Source organism: Bombina bombina, chromosome 5 (assembly GCF_027579735.1).
Source record: "Bombina bombina isolate aBomBom1 chromosome 5, aBomBom1.pri, whole genome shotgun sequence".
Classification (NCBI taxonomy): Eukaryota; Metazoa; Chordata; class Amphibia; order Anura; family Bombinatoridae; genus Bombina; species Bombina bombina.
In genome coordinates, this window is record NC_069503.1 from 59,034,385 (window position 1) to 59,050,615 (window position 16,231).

General features: G+C 37.8%; 1 protein-coding gene across 1 annotated transcript in view; it reads right to left on the reverse strand.

Moving 5' to 3' along the window:
- The window catches only part of LOC128659849 (oocyte zinc finger protein XlCOF6-like), a 71,739-nt gene extending 55,752 nt beyond the window's left edge, over positions 1-15,987 (reverse strand). The window contains exon 1 of the mRNA XM_053713426.1: positions 15,937-15,987. The gene's annotated coding sequence lies outside the window, so the exon portion shown is untranslated. The remainder of the gene's footprint in view (positions 1-15,936) is intronic.
- Between the last annotated feature and the right edge of the window lie 244 nt (positions 15,988-16,231).

The window sequence follows — 16,231 nt, forward strand, 5'->3', positions numbered from 1 at the left end:
CAACAAATATAACATCTAATAGTGTGCAGTATGTTTGTATATAAGCAATAAAGGAAGACAAAGGAGAGATAGACTGAATCATTTATCTGAGGAGGTGTTTATTGTATCCAATGTCAAGGGGAGGGCTATCAATCCGTTATACTAGAGAGAGAACTAAGGAGAACCTTTTACGCCATTATTATAGATAGAGCATCCTCTTTTCCCCTCTCCCCCCCTTTTTCTTCTCTTTCCCTTTCTTCTCTCTTTTTTCCCCCTTTTCCTTCCTCTTCCCCCTTTCTTTCCTTATTTTAACCTCCTATTTTTGGGTGCTGTATTATTAACCCTTGTTGGCAGATTTTAACTTTTTAGTATGTCACATTCATACACAACAACAACAACAACAACCACAACACTCACAACACAAGAAAAAAAAAAGGAAAAAAAAAAAAAAAGGGAAAGAAAAAAAAAAAATCACATCCCTCCCTCGCAACCCTACCATCAGAGTACTATATGCCCTAAGGTTGTCAGGTATAGCACAATTATACCCATTCCGGGGGTAGATTACCTGTCTGCATCAGTTTATCAAAACAAGTTGTTTTCTTAATAATGAGTATAAATAGTTGTTGGATTAATGAAGAATAGGTTTTCATTATACCTAACCACTTTTCCAGATATTTCTCCAGTTTCCCTTCTATGTAAAGATCATTGGAGTATTGTTCCATAATAACTATATTAGCGATCGATAGTTTATAATTTTTAAAAGACAGGGGTTTAGTAGATTTCCAATTTAGTAGAATTAGATTATGGGCGGCTAAAATCATTGTATCATCTTGTATTGTTTGTTTTTCGTATGGTTACACATAAAAAAATCCTCCTGTTGACTTAATATGAATGATTCGTCTAAACTTCGGGAGATCCAGAACTTTACCTTGTTCCAGAATTGATTAATTAGCGGGCAACTCCAGAAGCAGTGCATAATATCCACGTTCAAATTACTACATTTCGGGCAAGCGCTATTACCAGAGGGGTACCATTTTTTAAGGTGGGCAGGCGTCACATATGTCATATTAAGGAGTTTGCAGTGTGATTCCCTCCATGATATAATGTTAGTTGATTTTCGTACTCTATTGAAACTGCCTTCCATTTCTTCAGAGGTAACTAGAGGAAGGTTTATTTTCCATTTCTCAACTAATACCTCTAAATGAGTCTGGCCGGCCCTATTAATTAATAATTTGTACATAAAAGAAGTAGACATGTTACTATGTTTATAGATATTTATTATTGGATTAATATCTCCCAACTTCCAGTCTGTTTTATTTTCCTGCCAGAGTGATTCATACAGATGTCTCAATTGTAAGCATGCAAAGAAACAGTGTTTATATAGCCCAAATTCTTTCTGGAGGTCCACAAATGATTTCGCCATGTCTAACGTAGTGTCCCTAATTTGTATCACTTCTAGTAGTCCTTTGCTGGACCAGTCCTGAAAATTTTTAGAAGAAATTCCAGGTAGGAATTTGGGATTACCACATATTGGAAGATATTTTGAGGACCTCCAGTTGACTTCTAGCTCATAGCTCATCACATATTTTATGCCACGCCAAGATGGGGTTCAACATTGTCCCCATTCGACCCAGCCGCTTGGGTAACTCTTTCTTATCAAGATGTATCAGCGCTCTTAGGGAATATGGGGTCACCATTTCCATTTCTAGAGATAGGTTTATTGAATAATCTTTTTCAGTAATCCAATTCAGCACATACTTGCTTTGTGTAACTAGATTATAATATCTGAGATTAGGGAGTGCCAATCCTCCAGAATTTGCAGGTAGAGATAGATTATATATAGATATTCGTCTACGCTTTGGTTTCCATAAGAAACTTGCTGTAATACTATTAAATAGAGCTATATCTTTATTTTTCATTAGAGACGGAAGGTTTTGTAATAGATATAACAGTTGTGGGAAAAAAATGGTCTTAACTATAGCTACTCAATCTGATAGAGATATAGGGAGAGAAACCCATTTATTTACCTCACTTTTATATTTGCTTAGATAAGGTGTAAAATATAATCTGTACCACATATTCCGATCTTTGTGGATTTTAATCCCTAAATAGTTTATAATTTCTACTGACTTAAAAGGATATCTAGTTTTTGCGGGATCATTGAGTAATCCACAGAATTTCGGATTTTTCTAGGTTAATTTTATAGCCAGCAAAAGATCCTAATTGTTCAGCCAGAGTCAGAAAGTGATGGATCGAGGAGTCAGATTCATTCAAAAATAAAAGTAAATTGTCAGCGTATAACGTGAGGACATTTTTAATTTTACCTACCATTATCCCTGAGAGTTCTTGCCTTAATTTGACCGCAAAAAGTTCAAGTGCTAAATTAAACAATAGGGGTGACAAGGGGCAACCCTGGCGAGTACCTTTTCCTAGAATAATGTCTTGCGAAAGTTCAGCATTAATTAGTAAATTCGAGATTGGATTCTGATAGATTGCGTGTATTGTGTTTAAGATATTGCCCTCAAATCTGAAACTTTTTAATGAGTAGAATAAATGGTCCCAATTAATGAGGTCAAAAGCCTTTTCGGCATCAATCGCTAGTAGCGCCAAACTAGGTCGTTCTCGCGTCCTAAAATATCATAGGGTATAGCATTATATTATGTTTTTATTGATGGACATTGTTATTTTAACAGAACTTAGTTGCAAACAGATGTATAATATTAACCTGTTATTAGATACATATGAGATACAATGCTGAGTATGTCAATACTAATATTTTAATTCTTATTATTTGTTCACTAACTGTTTATCTAATCTTCCTTTTTTAATCTTTCTAGCATGAATTATATTTTTTCTGACTATATATTATTCTACACATATAAATTGCTGTACCCTGGAACTAACTGTGAGATTTTGTATGTTTTCATTGTGCTATATTTTATATGTAACATTTATTTCCATACATATGCATATAAAATATACCTGTACACAAACCATATTGCTCTAAAAAAAAAAAAATCTAAATCCATACTTTGTATTAGCCTAAAAGCTAAAACTAAAGTTTCATATAAAATGTTAAGGGTTAGAGCTATTTAGCATTTTAGCTATAGTAAAAACACTGCTAGAATTGTTATTTCTGCGCTAGTCAGATTGCACTGGTGTTACAAGATCAAAGTAAACTGTTTTTTCTCTAGCAGTAACCCGACTAGAGTGGAAAATCTGAAGTTAGAATATCACGTGAGCGTTAATGTATTCCCCTATAGAAGTCAATGGAGAAAACAATGAAAAAATTATGAAAAACAAACCTAACACCCCCGTATCACGCAGACACAATCACATATTCGCATTCCCTACAGAAGTCAATGGAGAAAAAAAAACAACACCTGACTATATTGAAAAGAACATAGCATATTCTCATTAGCGACAACCCGACAAGACTATAGGCATATTTTATATTCCAATGCACTTTACATAAAGGAAAGGAATATGTTCTATTTATACATACATATTATACATATATCTGATGGTTTATTAAACACATGTATATTTATACCAATATATATAGATGAGTAAGATAAAGATGCATATAGGAATATCTATTTACAAATACATAGAATATATTCTGATATGTACAGAACTTTGGAATGTGACATATTTACAGAAAAAAACATATTTAAAACCTTTATTTGTGTGTACATATATATGTGTTAATATGTGTATATATATTTGTAAATACACATACACAAATAAACACATCCTGCCAAATGACCTGTTTTTTGTGGTAACTGTACTCTTTCTAATTCTCTCTTTTGGTATGTGCCTGTAGTCTGTGAAATGTTATGTATTTTCTTTTCTGATATCTTGTCTTTAGCTATGTTATGCTCAAACCTTGTAAATACTTGAGCTCATTTCTAATTGTATAAGTTCACTAATGATATAACTCCAGCCTCCTCCAAATTCTATTGTCTGTTTTTTAACTTCTCTCACCCTGCTTCAAATTTTCCCAATTGGCCTTTTGACTGTCTTTGATCATGTCATTAATTTATTGCAATCAGCTGAATGTTCTGGCCTTTAAATGTGTTACTGCTATGGGGTAGCATTGCAGATAGCATTATTGTAACATCATCTGTTCAAATCCCTGTTCAATTCTTAGCATTATTGTAACATCATCTGTTCAAACCCCCTAAGTGAACATCTATAAGTGAGGCACAAAGAATTATACAAGAATTAAATGAACATCTATAAGTGAGGCACAAAGAATTATACAAGAATTAAGTGAACGTCTATAAGTGAGGCACAAAGAATTATACAAGAATTAAGTGAACGTCTATAAGTGAGGCACAAAGAATTATACAAGAATTAAGTGAACATCTATAAGTGAGGCACAAAGAATTATACAAGAATTAAGTGAACATCTATAAGTGAGGCACTGAGAATTATACAAGAATTAAGTGAACATCTATAAGTGAGGCACTAAGAATTATACAAGAATTAAGTGAACGTCTATAAGTGAGGCACAAAGAATTATACAAGAATTAAGTGAACGTCTATAAGTAAGGCACTAAGAATTATACAAGAATTAAGTGAACATCTATAAGTGAGGCACAAAGAATTATACAAGAATTAAGTGAACATCTGTAAGTGAGGCACAAAGAATTATACAAGAATTAAGTGAACATCTGTAAGTGAGGCACAAAGAATTATACAAGAATTAAGTGAACATCTGTAAGTGAGGCACTAAGAATTGGACAAAATAATTATACAATATTTTAACAAGGATTAGGCAAGTCCTGTTTAATACTGAGTTTTATCCACTATTTGCCTATTTTGTAAAAATGCTCAATATCTTCATATTTCTTTTTGCTACCTTTTGTCTCTATAACAAACTACTTTATTCAGTTAGTCCTCCTCCTCACCACCTGCTCTGTTCATTAGCCCATCTCTCTTAAAGGGACATTCCAGTCAAAATCTTAATGCACATAGATTAATTACATTTTTGCATAGAAACATATTTGCAATATAAATGTATTAGCAAAAATGCTTCAAGTAAAAGTTATCACTTTTAGTGTTAACATTTTTCTCTGCACATGCACGTGAAGCATAGCTAGATATTGTCACTGCACCCACATTTTAAATAAGGCAGCTGCTCAGATCATCAGTGGGGCTTGTATCATGTCAACAGTTAACAAATTGAGTCATTACCAGATGGCACAAGCACCTTAGGCTCTCTGAGCAAGTGTTGTGATTAAAATGCTGGTGCACGGTGCATACCTAAATACACTTTTGAAACAGTGATAGCTTTTATTAGAAGCATTTTTGCTAATGCATGTATATTACAAAACTGCTTCTGTTCAATATCGAAATGCACCCATGTGGTTTACAATTTTGTCTGGAATATCCCTTTACCCTCACCTTACTTTTGTATTCACAAACTTTACACATTCCTAAATACTCTCCCCCTTGCACCTCATCCCAAAAACATTACTGCAAATCACATCTCATCTCATGTCACTCTCCCTTTTGCTTATTCTAGCTGCTGGTGACATCTCCCCCAATCCTGGCCCCACAACTTCCTAGCCTTGCACCCCCATGTGTGCCTTTCAATAGACTTCAAAAACAACATTCTGGTAACCTTAAAGGGACAGTATACACTCATTTTCATATAACTGCATGTAATAGACACAATTATAAAGAATAAGATGCACAGATACTGATATAAAAATCCAGTATAAAACTGTTTAAAAACTTACTTAGAAGCTCTCAGTTTAGCTCTGTTAAAAAGGTAACTGGAAAGCCCACTGGAAAATAGGAATTAAGACACCCCCTCCCCCTTCTTTTGCAAATGAAAAGACCCTTTACACAAACAGGAGCAAGTTGGATTAGGTAGCTGACGGTATTCTCGTAAAACTTTGGGGCTTGGTTAGGAGTCTGAAAATCAGAGCAATGTTATTTAAAAATAAGCAAAACTATACATAAAAAAAAACTGTATGGGCTATATAAATAGATCATCTACAAAACATTTATGCAAAGAAAAAGTGAGTGTATAATGTCCCTTAAATCTCATTCCTCTTGCATCTAAAGCCACTACCCCTTCACTTGTGCACTCTGGAACTCTCACTCTGTTTGCAACAAGCTCACTTCTATCCATGACTTCTTTATCTCTCTCAATCTTCTGTCTCTCACAGAAACCTGGCTCTCTCCTTCAGACACAGCTTCCTCAGCTGCACTGTACCATGGGGGTCTCCACTTCAGCCACACGCCTAGGTCTGATATACACATACACATATATACTGTATACCCTTTGGCGGGTTTATATTTCTAACACTCGAGAACGCATGCTGTTATAACTTTTGTGTAAAATATATTTTTTTAAATGTTTTTTTGACAGTGTTAATATGAGTGTATGTGAACTTTATAATATATTTTTGAAGAGCTATCTGGAGATACCAAATTAGAATCAAAATGTGTCAGGAAGGTTATAGCTACACCATGCCCAAGTACAAAGAGAGGTGTAGTGTGTATTAACCCTTCACTAGCACAGAGAGCTGCACTGTGTGTATTAACTCGTCACTAGCACAGAGAGTAGCACAGTGTGTATTAACCCTTCACTAGCACAGAGAGCTGCACAGTGTGTATTAACCATTCACTAGCACAGAGATCAGCACAGTGTGTATTAACCATTCACTAGCACAGAGATCAGCACAGTGTGTATTAACCATTCACTAGCACAGAGATCAGCACAGTGTGTATTAACCATTCACTAGCACAGAGAGCTGCACAGTGTGTATTAACCATTCACTAGCACAGAGAGCTGCACAGTGTGTATTAACCCTCCACTAGCACAGAGAGTAGCACAGTGTGTATTAACCCTTCACTAGCACAGAGAGCAGCACAGTGTGCATTAACCCTTCACTAGCACGGAGAGCTGCACAGTGTGTATTAACCATTTACTAGCACAGAAAGCAGCACGGTGCATATTAACCCTTCACTAGCAAATAGAGCAACACAGTGCATATTAACCCTCAGCTAGCACATAAAGCTGCAAATCTCAATCAATGGCATGGTCTTCAATCTATGTAATCTTTATGCCCCTAATAAAATAGACCGAGCATTCTGGGATAAATTGCAGACTCTTCTCTTTAACCTAAACGCGAAGAATCTTGTTATCGCCTGTGATTTTAATATAACTATATTCCCGACCTTAGATAGACTTAAACCAGCTTTAAATAGAAATAGCAAACAAGAATCAAAATTATTTAAAAACTTTATAAATTTCCTACATATGAAAGATATATGGAGGATACAGAACCCAGATATAAGACACTTTACATGCGAGTCACATTCATATCAAACAATGTCAAGGATAGACTATTTTCTGGTGGCTGAAAATATGCTGGGGTTAGATATGCTAGCAGACATAAAAGAGGTGGTTATTTCAGATCATGCGATTCTCACACTAAAGATCACTTTAAGGAATACATTAGATGGCACTAACAATAGGCTGTTCTTCCCAAGATACTTGTCGGAGAATGTTAATTTTAAAGCATGGCTGAGAACAAAATGGAACAAATTTTTTTTAAATAAATTTTTCTCCATCTATCCAGACAGAAATCTTGTGGGAATCTTTCAAAGCCGTAATTAGGGGGGAAATTAAGGCCTACTTATTAATCCAAAAGATGATAATGACAAAGAAGGATATACATTTAGCGAATCAACTGCGAAACGCCTATAATTCATATGTTAGTGACCCTTCACAAAAATTCTGGCTGATCTATCAACAATGTAAAAACGAAAGAGAAACCTTATCACAAAGGGTTGCACAAGACACCCTCAGAACTAGGTCATTTTATTATAGACATGGGGGGAAAGCTGGGAAGTTCCTGGCAGGCCTTACTAAAGCTAAAAATAAGAAAGTCATGATTGAGGCCCTTAATACCCCTTCAGGCAGAATTACTAAACCTAATGAAATTACTAATTGTGTTTCAGAATATTTTCAAGAGCTGTATGCGAAAGATAAAATAGATCTGGCTTCCAAACATAAATTTTGGCAAAATATCCAAATCCCAAAATGAAATATAGACCAACAAGAGGCACTAAACGCCCCTATTACCCACAACGAGGTAATTAAGGAAATAAAAAAAACAGCAATAAATATGAAGCTGCAGGCCCCGACCAGATCCCTATAGAACTTTATAAAATCCTATTAGAGGATATAGTACAGACATTAGTACTACTGTTTAATAGTTATTATTCTGATGCAAAACCCCCCTCTAGATATTTTTCAGCCTCTCAAATTGTTTTAATATTAAAAAAAAATAAAGACCTGGAACTGATCAGCTCATATAGGCCAATATCTCTTTTAAATAGTGATTACAAAATACTAACGAGTATCCTTGCTGAAAGGCTTAAGCTAATAATAGGTCCCTTCATTCATAAAGACCAGCCTGGCTTTATGCCAGGTCGGAATGCAACACGTAATTTGAGGAGACTCCAACTGATTTTAAATAAATTTTTCTTAGAGAAGAACGGTCCATTAAAATCATCTGACTCTGCAATAATATCAATTGATGCCGAGAAGGCCTTCGACTCCATTTCCTGGGATCATCTGTTTTCCACCCTTCCCAGGTATGGAGTTGAGGGTACCTTCTTAAGCTTCATCAAATTAATCTATAAATCCTCTAACACCTCTATCTTGATTAATAATTCCCACACTATCAACTTCCCACTTCTTAAAGGCTCGAGACGGGTTGTCCACTCTGCCCCTATCTTTTTAATTTAGCGCTTGAACCTTTAGTAATATACATAAGAAAAGAAATAGAGGGGATTAAAATGGGGAAGAGGAGAATCACTACATTACTGTACGCCGATGACCTTTTAGTCTTGACAGCCAATACAGCTAGTAACATACCAATATTAACACAGATTCTTCAAGAATTTAGCAGCTTCTCAGGGTATAAAGTCAACATGTTAAAATCAGAGATCTTTTGGCTTAAAAAACATAAAGACTCGGTGCAGTCGTATTATTTTAAGGAAGCAAATTCCACTTTTGTATACCTGGGGATAACAATGTCTCTGGATAGTAAGGAATGGTACGACCTAAATTATAAGCCAATTCTCATTAAAATTAAACGTGAGCGGGGCGTGTCCGAACCATGATCTTGAACGGTCGCACTTTCCTGTGCTCCTGTGGATCACTTAATAATCTGCTGATTATATGAGAGAATCTACAGTGAAATAGCAACAATCAACTTATACTCATCCACTCTGTCTAGCAGAACCTTGTTTCGCTGTTTTACTGTATTATTGAAGCAGGAGCTCAGCATCGGACGTTAGAGGCCTAGAGCGGCGGCTCCCATATAGGCAACGCCACCCCCCTCAGATATGAGGGTATTCGTCTACACTGGACACTATAATACCTTTGTGCTGCCATCACTATAATTGCTGCACACGCGAAGAGTGTCATTAAGTTCCAGGCAGACAGTGTTCACGGAACACGCAGAACTACTAAGAAACTACACAGTAAAATGGCCGCCACAGAAAATGGAGTAACGACAACATACTTTAATTCGCACTATTTAAAACTCGAACAACTCTTGGAGTCAATGATTGAAAGAGCCCCTTATGACTTCTTGATACATAAGATCGGCACAATAGATAACCTGCAGGCGCCCGATGAGAAAACCCCTACTGCCGGCACCCGAGAGGAAGTCAGAGCAACAGGAAAGATGGCGCTAACAGATATTGCATCACAGGGAGCCGTATTGCCTGCTTCTGCTGTCCAGCAGAGACGGGCGCCACACGCACCTAAGGGCTTCTCCTCAAGACCTCCATCAGCACCACGCCATCAAGCCCGACCCCAAACAATCCGGTTAACGGGAGGCAATAAATTGAAGAAGCCAGCACTGAAAAAGCCTACCGGAACACAGCCACGAGCTGCTCAGAGAGATCGTTCCTCAGCGACGGGCCTGGCCCCGAAGAGGCCCAGGAGGGATCCCTGGAAAGAGCTAAGCGATTACCCGACAAGCACATCTGACAGTAGCCCTCTGACAAACATTTACCACGAGGCAGGCGGTATGTGGCCCACAAAGTATACAAGCCTGCCCTAAACATTTATAAATATGGACCTTGGGGGATTGACGTTTGATCCTGGCAGGCTCCCTGGGGACATTATACTGATCCCACATGTACGAAGCTCCCTGGCACCAACGGACATGGGAGGTTGAGTAATTTCAATCTCAGTTACTTTTACTATACACCCTGAATGAACGCTGCTGGGGAATGACATTTGTCAGTTTATTATAAAATATAGTTTGTTTGAAGTTTAAGTTTTAACTAAGGCAGTTGCGTTTATAGGTCTTTATGCGTTTGAATGTGTTAATGTGTTCTGCAGTAAAGTACAGTGCAGCATGTATGTGCCTTCTGCTCCCATTTTTAATAATTGATTACCCTCGGGTGGCTTACGGCCGGAGCTGCTGAGGAAAATAACAAGACAGGTACTTTAAGAGACTGGGACTGGTCGGAAAAGACAGACTGTATAAATTGGTGCACAAAGCCTCATAATATATGATGTTATAACTAAAATGTTACTTAGCTGAGATAGCCATATCACTGAAGAAAACCCACTGTAATATGCTTGCTTTCAGTGCACAGGCAGCAAAGTTACTACACGATAGTATGAGGTGGTACATGGGTAGAATCATCATATCACTAATTGATGTTCCAGTGTAGATCTTTGTGTTACTTGTTATATGAAAGGCCAATATTCAGAGTCATCACAGCTTATGATAACCAACGATCATTACATAGATTGTTTCTTATATCAAGTGTTTATATCCCAATGAGGTTGGATGTTGCTTAATCTATTATTATGTTGTGTGTTATATGAAAAGCCAATACTCAGAGTCATAACAGCTTATGATAACCAATGATTATTACATAGACTGTTCTTATATCAAGTGTTTATATCCCAATGATGTTGGATGTTGTACAATCTTTAATTATGTTGTGACACATTAATATACTACAATAAAACTCTTTAAAAACTCAAAAAAAAAAAAAAATTTAAACGTGACCTAGGAAATTAGGCTAAATTTCATCTTACGCTATCTGGCAAAATTAACTTGTTTAAAATGGTGACTTTTCCCAAAATTTTACACTTGATGCAAAATCTTCAAATTATAATAAAACAAGCAGACATAAAAATAATCAAGCAGCTAATTACACAATTCATATGGGGGGGGGGGGAAGAAAAGCTATTGCATATAATAAATTAGTTTTATCCAGACGTGACGGGAGACTAGCATTGCCAGATATAGAATTCTATAATTTAGCGTGTATTTCTAAAATAGCGTTGGACTGGCTAACAGAACCAGATTACTATACAGATTTAGTAACAGAAGAATCGTTTGTTCAGTCATACTCTCTGAAGGCCCTGCTTCACTGTAACCCTGATAAATGCCCAGCAAAAATTAAGAAGATGCCTGTTATCTATAATGTAATTCAGGCCTGGTATAAATTATCAAATAAATTAAATAGTTCTCACCGCTACTCTAAATTTCTGACTATAGCAGGCAATCCAAATTTTGCACCAGCCTTAAATTAAAAAAATTTCAACGAATGGGCTAAAAAGGGTTTAAGATATATAGACCAGTTAAGAGACCCGGTTACTGGAGATTGCCGATCAATGCAAGATGTAATTCAAGAATATGAAATTTTTTAATAAAGATTTTTTTCCTTATTTTCAGATACAGCATTTCCTACAGGTCCTTTTACAGGACATACGGGAGGTCACAATTTTTTAAATATTAGAGCCTGCATATATACTCTTTAAGGCAGGGAAATATAATATAACCACACTATACAAATTAGTCATGAATCAGAAAGGCTTGGATAATGTTAAAAAATGTGCAGATTGGTGGAAAGTCTCGGTTGATACTATATATAAAAGCTATAGGCGAGCAGATGCATCAACACTAGCTACTGCCTGGAGAGAATCACACACACGAAAATTATCAATCACACTTATATCACACTGTGGATGAAAGCATCATGGGATAACCTAGGCTCTTCCTGTCCTAAATGTAGACAATTTAAAGCAGACATAAAACACTATTTTTGGGGATGCCCAAAGGTTAGGAAATTCTGGAATAAGATTAATCTTTGGACGAATAAAGTTAATAATACCCAGTTTCAATTAAAAGAAGACCATATCTTTTTCTTTATAGACTTACATAAAGAAGGATTAAATAAAAACACACTACATTTAAATACGGTAATAATGGCAGCTAGGCTATTGATTCTTAAATATTGGAAATTGTTTAAAGCCCCTAACCTGTCAGAATTTATTCAAAAACTTAAAAAACCAACTTATAATGGAACAAATGGATACTTCGATAAACTCTGAGGCACAAATCAAACAATTAAATGGAAGAATGTAATTAACAGCCTTCCTAAAGAAATTCAATTGTTACTAATCTCGCCTTTTCGAGGGATAGAAACTTTAGAATTGGCCCTAATGAATAATGAATTTCCGGAACTACACCTGGATTAACACTATTTATGTCTGCTTGTAGTTTGAGTGGTGGGTGGAAGCAACTTGAGGGAAATTTATTCACTTTTTTTTTCCCTTTCTCTTTCCTTTTTCTTTTCCCCCCATGTTCTTGGGAAGTTAATATGGTAAAATCACCAACACATTGTTTGGGTATAAGTAACTATGAGAATTATAGAAATTCAGGAATCAAGTGTGAATTTACATATTATTATTTAAATGACTAAAAGCAACTTTGTAATCTTGTAAAAGAGCGGCTTTAATTTATGTATTGACGTCTCTTGCTTGGTTAGGTTTCTGTTTCTTTTTTTTTTTCTCATTTCATAAATGTGTTGGTTACAAATAAATATTAAAAAAAAAAAAAAAAAAAAAAAAAAAGCAGCCCAGTGTGTATTAACCCTCCACTAGCACAGTGATCAGCACAGTGTGTATTAACCCTTCACTAGCACAGAGGGCAGCACAGTGTGTATTAACCCTTCACTAGCACAGAGGGCAGCACAGTGTGTATTAACCCTTCACTAGCACAGAGGGCAGCACAGTGTGTATTAACCGTTCACTAGCACAGATATCAGCACAGTGTGTATTAACCGTTCACTAGCACAGAGAGCAGCACAGTGTGTATTAACCCTTCACTAGCACAGAGAGCTGCACAGTGTGTATTAACCCTCCACTAGCACAGTGATCAGCACAGTGTGTATTAACTCCTTCACTAGCACACAGAGCAGCACAGTGTGTATTAACCCTTCACCAGCACAGAGAGCAGCACTGTGAGTATTAACCCTCCACTAGCACAGAGATCAGCACAGTGTGTATTAACCCTCCACTAGCACAGAGATCAGCACAGTGTGTATTAACCCTTCACTAGCACAGAGGGCAGCACAGTGTGTATTAACCCTTCATTAGCACAGAGGGCAGCACAGTGTGTATTAACCCTTCACTAGCACAGAGGGCAGCACAGTGTGTATTAACCCTTCACTAGCACAGAGATCAGCACAGTGTGTATTAACCGTTCACTAGCACAGATATCAGCACAGTGTGTATTAACCGTTCACTAGCACAGAGGGCAGCACAGTGTGTATTAACCCTTCACTAGCACAGAGGGCAGCACAGTGTGTATTAACCCTTCACTAGCACAGAGGGCAGCACAGTGTGTATTAACCCTTCACTAGCACAGAGGGCAGCACAGTGTGTATTAACCCTTCACTAGCACAGAGGGCAGCACAGTGTGCATTAACCCTCCAATAGCACAGATATCAGCACAGTGTGTATTAACCCTTTACTAGCACAGAGAGCAGCACAGACTGTATTAACCCTTCACTAGCACTGAGAACAGAACAGGTTGTATTAACCCTTCACTAGCAGAAATAGCAGGAGAGTGTGTGTTAACTCTTCACTGGCACAGAGAGCAGTACAGTGTGTATTAACCCTTCACTAGGACAGAGAGCTGCATAGTGTGTATTAACTCTTCACTAGCACAGAGGGCATCATAGTGTGTAGTAACCCTTCACTAGCACAGAGAGCATCACAGGGTGTATTAACCCTTCACTAGCACAGAGAGCAGCACAGTACGTATTAACCCTTCACTAGCACAGAGAGCATCATAGGGTGTATTAACCCTTCACTAGCACAGAGAGCAGCACAGTGTGTATTAACCCTTCACTAGCACATACAGCTGCACAGTGTGTATTAACCCTCCACTAGCACAGAGATCAACACAGTGTATATTAACCCTTCACTAGCACAGAGGGCAGCACAGTGTGTATTAACCCTTCACTGGCACAGAGGGAAGCACAGTGTGTATTAACCCTTCACTAGCACAGAGGGCAGCACAGTGTGTATTAACCCTTCACTAGCACACAGAGCAGCACAGTGTGTATTAACCCTTCACTAGCAGAGAGAGCAGCACAGTGTGTATTAACCCTTCATCTGCAAAGAGAGCAGCACAGTGTGTATTAACCCTTCATCTGCAAAGAGAACAACACAGTGCATATTAACCCTTCACTAGCACATACAGCTGCACAGTGTGTATTAACCCTCCACTAGCACAGAGATCAGCACAGTGTGTATTAACCCTCCACTAGCACAGAGGGCAGCATAGTGTGTATTAACCCTCCACTAGCACAGAGGGCAGCACAGTGTGTATTAACCCTTCACTGGCACAGAGATCAGCACAGTGTGTATTAACCTCTTCACTAGCACAGAGAGCACAGTGTGTATTAACCCTTCATTAGCACAGAGAGCAGCACAGTGTGTATTAACTCTTCACTGGCACAGAGATCAGCACAGTGTGTATTAACTCTTCACTGGCACAGAGAGCTGCACATTGTGTATTAACCCTTCACTAGGACAGAGAGCAGCACAGTGTGTATTAACCCTTCACTAGCACAGAGATCAGCACAGTGTGTATTAACCCTTCACTAGCACAGATATCAGCACAGTGTGTATTAACCCTTCACTAGCACTGAGAACAGAACAGGTTGTATTAACCCTTCACTAGCACTGAGAACAGAACAGGGTATATTAACCCTTCACTAGTACAAAGAGCAGCACGGTGTCAATTAACCCTTCTCTCGCACAAAGAGCAACACAGTGTGTATTAACCCTTCACTAGCACTGAGAGAAGCAGAGTGTGTATTAACTCTTCACTAGCACAGAGAGCAGCACAGTGTGTATTAACCCTTCACTGGCACCGAGAGCAGCACAGTGTGTATTAACCCTTCACTAGCACAGTGTGTATTAACCCTTCACTAGCACAGAGAGCAGCACAGTGTGTATTAACCATTCACAAGCACAGAGAGAAGCAGAGTGTGTATTAACCCTTCCCTGGCACAGAGAGCAGCACAGTGTGTTTTAACCATTCACAAGCACAGAGAGCAGCACAGTGTGTATTAACCCCTTCACTAGCACAGAGAGCAGCACAGTGTGTATTAACCCTTCACTAGCACAGAGAGCAGCACAGTGTGTATTAACGCTTCACTAGCACAGAGAGCTGCACTGTGTGTATTAACCCTTCACTAGCACAGAGAGCAGCACAGTGTGTATTAACCCTTCACTAGCACAGAGAGCAGCACAGTGTGTATTAACGCTTCACTAGCACAGAGAGCTGCACTGTGTGTATTAACCCTTCACTAGCACAGAGAGCAGCACTGTGTGTATTAACCCTTCACTAGCACAGAGAGCAGCACAGAATGTATTAACCCCTTTACAAAGACAGAGAGCCGCAGAGAGAGTGTATTAACCCTTTCACTAGCACTAACATTTAAACAGCAGTTACTATTTTGTTGCCTGGCACAAGCAGGTAAATAACAGGCACTAAAAGGACAACATTTATAAAAACTGATAATTTTTAAGCAGTGCAGAAATAAACACAAACTTATAATCACACAATACACAGAGCCTGACTCACTCACCCGGCTGCAGCTGTACAGAGAAGGGTCTAGCTGCAGACTGGAGCTCCACTCTAGACAGGAAACATGTGACCTCCACTCAAAGCTTTTTTTTAATCAACTTTAATGTAACAAACAACCTATAGACAATCATTCTGAAAACGAAACATTTTGCAGCTTTCTTGTTCTTCTGAATGTGCACTCACAGTGGTTACCTTATAAATGACAATCAGCATAAACCACTGTGAGTGCACATTCAGAAGAACAAGAAAGCTGCAAAATGTTTCGTTTTCAGAATGATTGTCTATAGGTTGTTTGT